Raw genomic sequence first — 6,916 nt, forward strand, 5'->3', positions numbered from 1 at the left:
ACTTGTCCTCAGTTCTTGGTGACATGGAGCTGCTTCTCATTTCCTTTGAGCTCTGAAGGCCCCTAGGTTGTTTGTCGTAAACTCCTCAGGGGAGGTTGGTTGCCCTCAGAGTGCAGACTTCACTTGCATTTAGGGAGTGGAGGCAGTATTCCTGCCGGCTGTGCCTCTCTGCCTATTGTGAATCTTGGCAAATGAGATAGATAGAAGGGGCAAAGGAGCATGGGAAAAGTAACAAAGCTGACTGCTAGCAACTATTTTTGGGGTTACCAGGTTTTTTTTTTAACTTTTATTTAATAAATATAAATTTCCAAAGTATAGCTTTTGGATTACAGTGGCTTCCCACCCCCCACAACTTCCCTCCCACCCTCAACCATCCCATCTCCTGCTCCCTCTCCCATCCTATTCACATCAAGATTCATTTTCAATTATCTTTATATACAGAAGATCAATTTAGCATATATTAAGTAAAGATTTCAACAGTTTTCACCCACATAGAAACACAAAGTGTAAAGTACTGTTTGAGTACTAGTTATAGCATTAATTCACAATTTACAGCACATTAAGGACAGAGATCCTACATGGGAGTAAGTGCACAGTGACTCCTGTTGTTGATTTAACAATTGACACTCTTGTTTATGATGTCAGTAATCACCCGAGGCTCTATTACCAGAAAATTTTAAACTATTTAATAGTAGGTGCTAGGTTGCTGATTGAGACCAAACAGGTGGGAAACCAGGCACACCCAGCTTCTTAAGGGAAGTCGTTCTCAGGCAACTGTGCAGTTGTCTGTAGTGACTTTGATCCCCCCATCTATTTGTTGAAATGAATATTATACAAAATTATGATGGATTTCAAAATTCATTAGCACCAAAATTTACCTTTTAATTTTACTTTTCTCACAAACATTTTGAAGTACTTTTATATATAAAATTACAAAATAACTTATTGTTACCTGTAACTAAGTTGGAGGTTGATTTGTTCTGTACTATTACATGAATAATATAAGAACAATTTCCCAAAGACAAGAAATAATGCTTCTGCCTGTGGCTTTCTTGCTTACTCTTCGTAAAGTGAGTGTTCTATACAGAAGTAACTAAGATGATGGGTTTTGGGGATAGAGTCAATTCAGATCCAAACAGTTCCACTTTCTAGTTTTGTGACATTGGAATAAGTTGTTCAATTCTGAACCTTACTTTCCTTATCTTTAAAATGGGAGAGAATAATGGTATCCTCTCAGAAGAGCTGTAGATTCAAAGCGACATTTGAGAGAACTCCAGAAAGTTCACGGAGAAGTAGAATTAAAAGATAATTTTGCCTTGGTGCAAAAAAATGAAAGTCTATACTTTTTAAAATTAATATACTTTGCCATGATCTTTTGAAGACGCTTCTTTTGTTTAGAAAGTTATCCTAAATTCTGACACAAGGCAAATGTTTATAAATGTCAGCTTAAAAAAGACAGAGAGGAGCTGGCATTGTGGTGCAGTGGGTTAAGCCATTGCAGGCAATGCTGCCATCCCATATCAGAGTGCTGGTTCACGTCCAGTTTCTCTGCTTCCAGTTTAGCTTCCTTGGGAAGGAAGTGGGAGATGGCTTAAGTACTTGGTCCCCTGCCACCCATGGGAGACCAGGATGGAGTTCCTGGTTCCTGGCTTTGACCTGACCCAGCACTGACTGTTGTGAGCACTTGGGGAGTGAACCAGCGGATGGAAGATCTTTGTCTTGCTTTGTCATTCCGCCTTTCAAATAAATAAAATAAATCTTTTTTTTTTTTTTACAAAAAAGGCAAAGAGATCTAACATCATAAGCAGGCAGTCCACCTCAATGTTTCACCCACAGAATCTTTTCTGATGTATTTAAGTAAATAGCAGTTTGAACTCACTTTGACTTTGCTTTGCTACTAAATGTGTTGCTCATTTTCTGTCTTGCTTTTGTGTACATCCTCATCTTAGACTGGCACATAGGTGTCCATGTGGATGCCTTGGCTATTTTCTTTATGAAGATGGGAAATTTTTCAACAGAATGAGCATTTTTCTCTGGTCCAGAGCATGAAATTTGTTTGCGCTTGCTGTGTTCTCTCATTTCTTCTTTCGCTTTGCCTCGCCTTGCCTCACCCATCCCTCTCCCTCCCCTCTCCTCTCCCTCTCCCTCTCCCTCTGCCTCTGCCTCTGCTTCTGTGTCTCTCTGTCACACACACATACACACACAAGGTTATTGATTTCTTCTACTACTATAAATACCCATTAGAACTTTACCAACAACAGATATACCCTCCAGAGATGATAGCATCACTTTATGTTGGAATGAATAATTCAGAGTTTGAACAGACCCCATATTCCAGGCTTAGATGGTTAATGGATCTATCAGTGTGACGGTTTGATGCAGAGTTACATCAGAATGTAACGCTACTAAATATTTATAGTTATTCTTTATTAAATTACAGAGTGATTCTGCTCTCCCAAGCTAATAACTTGAGCTATAAAGGCAGCATTTTTTTCTTTGCAAAAATGTTCTTCAATTTCCTAACTAGTTAATTAGGTTATTCAGGAATAGAACGTGTAAAATTCACCTCAAATGACAGAATCAAAAGATTTATTGAAATTGATATGCTCAGGAAATCTTCGGCTGTGTCAGAAGCAAGCCTGTGGGAATGGATTTTTAACCTGCACAGCAGGGAGCTCTCCAGGCTCCCTGAGACACATTCATTTTATTCAGAATACATAATTTAAGATTTTAAATATTTTTTCTTGTCAGTGATTTCCTGCTATTACATTTAGACTTTTGTTTATGAATATCGTAGATATCAGTTCACTAACACTTACATTAGATGTTAATTAAATTGTCATGCTTCCATGATGTACAGATTTTAACATTTTTGAGACAAAATTAACTGTAGTAGATTTTGATGGATACAAAATGTCAGTCTCTATCCAATTACATTGCATATCAGTCAGGGTTCTATTAGAGAAAGAGAGCTCTCCTTTATGATATATGTGCACATACATACATACATAATTCATTTCTTCATTTTTAAATACTTATTTATTTAAAGTCAGAGCTACACAGAGAGAAGGAGAGACAGAGAAAGAGGTCTTCCATTGGCTGGTTCATTTCCCAGATGGCTGCAATGACCAGGGTTGGGCCAGGCCAAAGCCAAGAGCCAGGAGCCAGGAGCCAGGAGCCAGGAGCTTCATCAGGGTCTCTCACAAAGGTTTCAGAGACCCAAGCACTTGGGCCATCTTTTGCTGTTTTCCCCAGGCCATTAGCAGGGATTGGAAGTAGAGCAGCTGGGGACTCAAATCAGTGCTCATATGGTATGCCAGTATTGTAGGCAGTGGCTTTACTTGCTACACCACAATGCTGGACCCCACACATTTGTATATACATATATGTTTGTGTATTCATGACTTGTATACTTCTAATTTCTTAAAGTAGGAGTTCCACCATTTAAAATCGTGAGAGCTGGTGGAATAATCTCTGTACGACTGTTGTCTTCAAGGCTGGATGGTGAATCTTGAAATCTGAAGAACATGCTATTGCAAAGGGAAGATGGGCATTGATCAAACTTTACTCATGTTCCTCTCAACTATGTTCTGGTTTCTGGACGCTTGTGTATATGTTTGCATTGTCCTATTTTAGAAAAAAATCTACAAAGTAAGTTTAGCCAGAATCCCCCACCTACAATACCTAATCACCCTCAATATTTGATCAAACTCCTCATCGTCCCACCCTCACCCCCAGTGACATGTGATCACCATGGCCTGCCTTTAGAAGAAGCCTACCAAGAAGGTCTACTCAGCCAGAATACGTCCTTACCCCTCATGTGTCCTCTTCATAATTGCCATCGGCTGAGCCCCAGTCTTTGGTTTGGGTAGGTGCTCTCCAGTGAGGTCACATGTGAGCACAAACCCAAGGACAGGGACAAGGGAGTCCTGTGGTTACTTGTTGGAAGAGCCTCCCATGCAGATGGAACACAACTGTGAAACTTATTAACATTCAAGAATAAGTAGTGGGTAATTGCAGCCTGCATTCCTTGATCCCTAGGCATCCTGTTAAGTACTTTATTAACTCTTAGAATTGAAAAAGTTTAAGTTGCAGTTAATATTGCTACTATAAACACTTGTATAATATGATTCTTTTTCACTTATTTGAATCATTTTCGTAGGATAAGTTCCCAGGAAGAGAATTTCAAGTCAAAGGAAGTAAATACTTTTAGGGTTCTTGATATTATTACCAAATTGCTTTCTCAAAAACTGGATCAGTAATTTACATTGCCACCAGCAATGTTCAAGTGTAGTACAGAAATATTGCATGTTTGGTCATGAACCCTCACACTCAAAGGGGCAGTTTAATATTTCCCAAAAATAAAGGGTAAAGAGGTGTTGCTACCTGAACTTTTGTGCTGCCTGAAGTCATCCTTATGGTGAACTGGCTACCACAGCACCTTAGTTAAAACCTACAGTTATTTTATTTTATTTTATTTATTTGGCAAGTAGAGTTAGAGACAGTGAGAGGGAGAGACAGAGAGAAAGGTCTTCCTTCCATTGGTTCACTCCCCAAATGGCCTCAACGGCTGGAGCTGCACCGATCTGAAGCCAGGAGCCAGGTGCTTCTTCCTGGTCTCCCATGCAGGTGCAGGGGTCCAAGCATTTGGGCCATTCTCCACTGCCTTCCCGGGCCACAGCAGAGAGCTGGACTGGAAGAGGAGCAACCAGGACGGAACTGGCGCCCCAACCAGAACCAGAACCCGGCACCCATATGGGATGCCAGCACCGCAGGTGGAGGATTAACCTAGTGTGCCACGGCTCTGGCCCCAAAACCTACAGTTTTATTTTATTTTATTTTTTTGACAGGCAGAGTGATAGTGAGAGAGAGAGACAGAGAGAAAAGTCTTCTTTTTTGCCATTGGTTCACCTTCCAATGGCTGCTGCGGCTGGCACATCTCGTTGATCAGGAGCCAGGTGCTTCTCCTGGTCTCCCATGCAGGTGCAGGGCCCAAGCACTTGGGCCATCCTCCACTGCCTTCCCGGGCCATAGCAGAGAGCTGGCCTGGAAGAGGGGCAACCAGGATAGAATCCAGCACCCCAACCGGGACTAGAACCTGGTGTGCCAGCGCCGCAAGGCGGAGGATTAGTCTGTTAAGCCACGGCACTGGCCGAAACCTACAGTTTATATATATATATATATATATATATATATATATATATATATATTTTTTTTTTTTGACAGGCAGAGTGGACAGTGAGAGAGAGACAGAGAGAAAGGTCTTCCTTTTGCTGTTGGTTCACCCTCCAATGGCCGCCGCGGTAGCGCGCTGCGGCCGGCGCACCACGCTGATCCGATGGCAGGAGCCAGGTGCTCATCCTGGTCTCCCATGGGGTGCAGGGCCCAAGGACTTGGGCCATCCTCCACTGCACTCCCTGGCCACAGCAGAGAGCTGGCCTGGAAGAGGGGCAACCGGGACAGGATCGGTGCCCCGACCTGGACTAGAACCCGGTGTGCCGGCGCCGCAAGGTGGAGGATTAGCCTACTGAGCCGCGGCGCTAGCCCGAAACCTACAGTTTTAAACCCACATCAATTTCTTGGAGGTTTTGGGAGGTTTGCATCCTTTAGTACTGAGCTGAGCTCAGACCCAGCTTCAAGTTCAGTCTTTGCTTCTTCTCAGTTGGGAGGCTTTTGGTAAGCCTCTTAATTCCCAAGACTGCTCATCTGTAAAATGATAATCTATACTTAGAAAGGATAAAATGAGAATTAGATGATGTCATCTATATGGTAGTATCTTTTAACTCTGGGGCTCTCTACATGTATTAGTTAGTAATATTATTTACTAAGCATCCTCTGTCTTTGTCTCACAAAGGTGGACTGCATTGCTCTTAGTATAGTATTTTACCAGATCTTTCTCTGTGCTTTCCCAATACTTATTCTCTCCTCTTCCGATAAGAGAGCTCCAGTTTCCCTGGGCAATCACTCCCACCCCCACCCCGCCCACCCACCCCTGAGTCCAGGTTGTATATGGGAAGCTGATTTAGTGCTGGGAGAAGTGAACCCGTGACCCAGACCTACATCAATCAGGATATCACTTGCCAGTGACTGGTTCAGGTGTGGGCTTGTGACGTAAATGGAGTTAATCCTGGAATATTAGCTGGGGCACCCAGGCGAGTGTCAGAGGAGAAAAGTCCTGCCACCATGGGGGAGAGTGCCCGAGAATGCAGCCAGAGAAGGGGAGAGAAAACCCTCACGTCATTGCCTGAGCCCTCCAGGCCAGCTGCGCTCTATGCAGCCTTGGCCTTGCTAGTTTCACGGGTCAGTACTACTTCTTCTTCTTCAGTCCCGTTTCAATAGGAGTTCTGTAATTTGAAGCCGAAAGATTTTTGAAGTTCTACAAAGCTCGTGCATTTCTATAGCACTGTGGTTCCCAGAGACTGTCACCTAATTGTGTGTTCATTGGCCCCCAGTCCATCTCTTTCAGATAAGCTATTATGGAAGATACAGTTCTGCAGTTTCAAAGATGAACTGTACAGGGCTGTGTGTGGTAGTTATGAGTCAGCTGAACACTCAGATTGGATTTGACATTTGCTCTTTGTGGGACCTTGGGCAAGTTACTACCTTCTCTGAATCTGCCTTTGTATCTGAAAAGCTGGGGAAATAAAGCTGGCCATTGAGGTTTTCCAGAGAAGTAGATGAGATGGTGAATACGAAATGTTTGATGGCAGCTAATCATTCAGAAAAGGGCCACCATTCTACTTTCTGTAGAATCCCAGAGCTGACACGTTAGTCCTGTGATCAAACCCAGGCTGTGGCGTATTTTTCTGCTATCACAGCGCTGCCTTTCCATCTATCACAGGATGTGTACCCACAAATCACTACGCACGCCTGGGAGTTCTTGGCTTATTAATTTTGATGGCTTTGGAACAGGAGA

Source organism: Lepus europaeus, chromosome 11 (genome assembly GCF_033115175.1).
Source record: "Lepus europaeus isolate LE1 chromosome 11, mLepTim1.pri, whole genome shotgun sequence".
Classification (NCBI taxonomy): domain Eukaryota; kingdom Metazoa; phylum Chordata; class Mammalia; order Lagomorpha; family Leporidae; genus Lepus; species Lepus europaeus.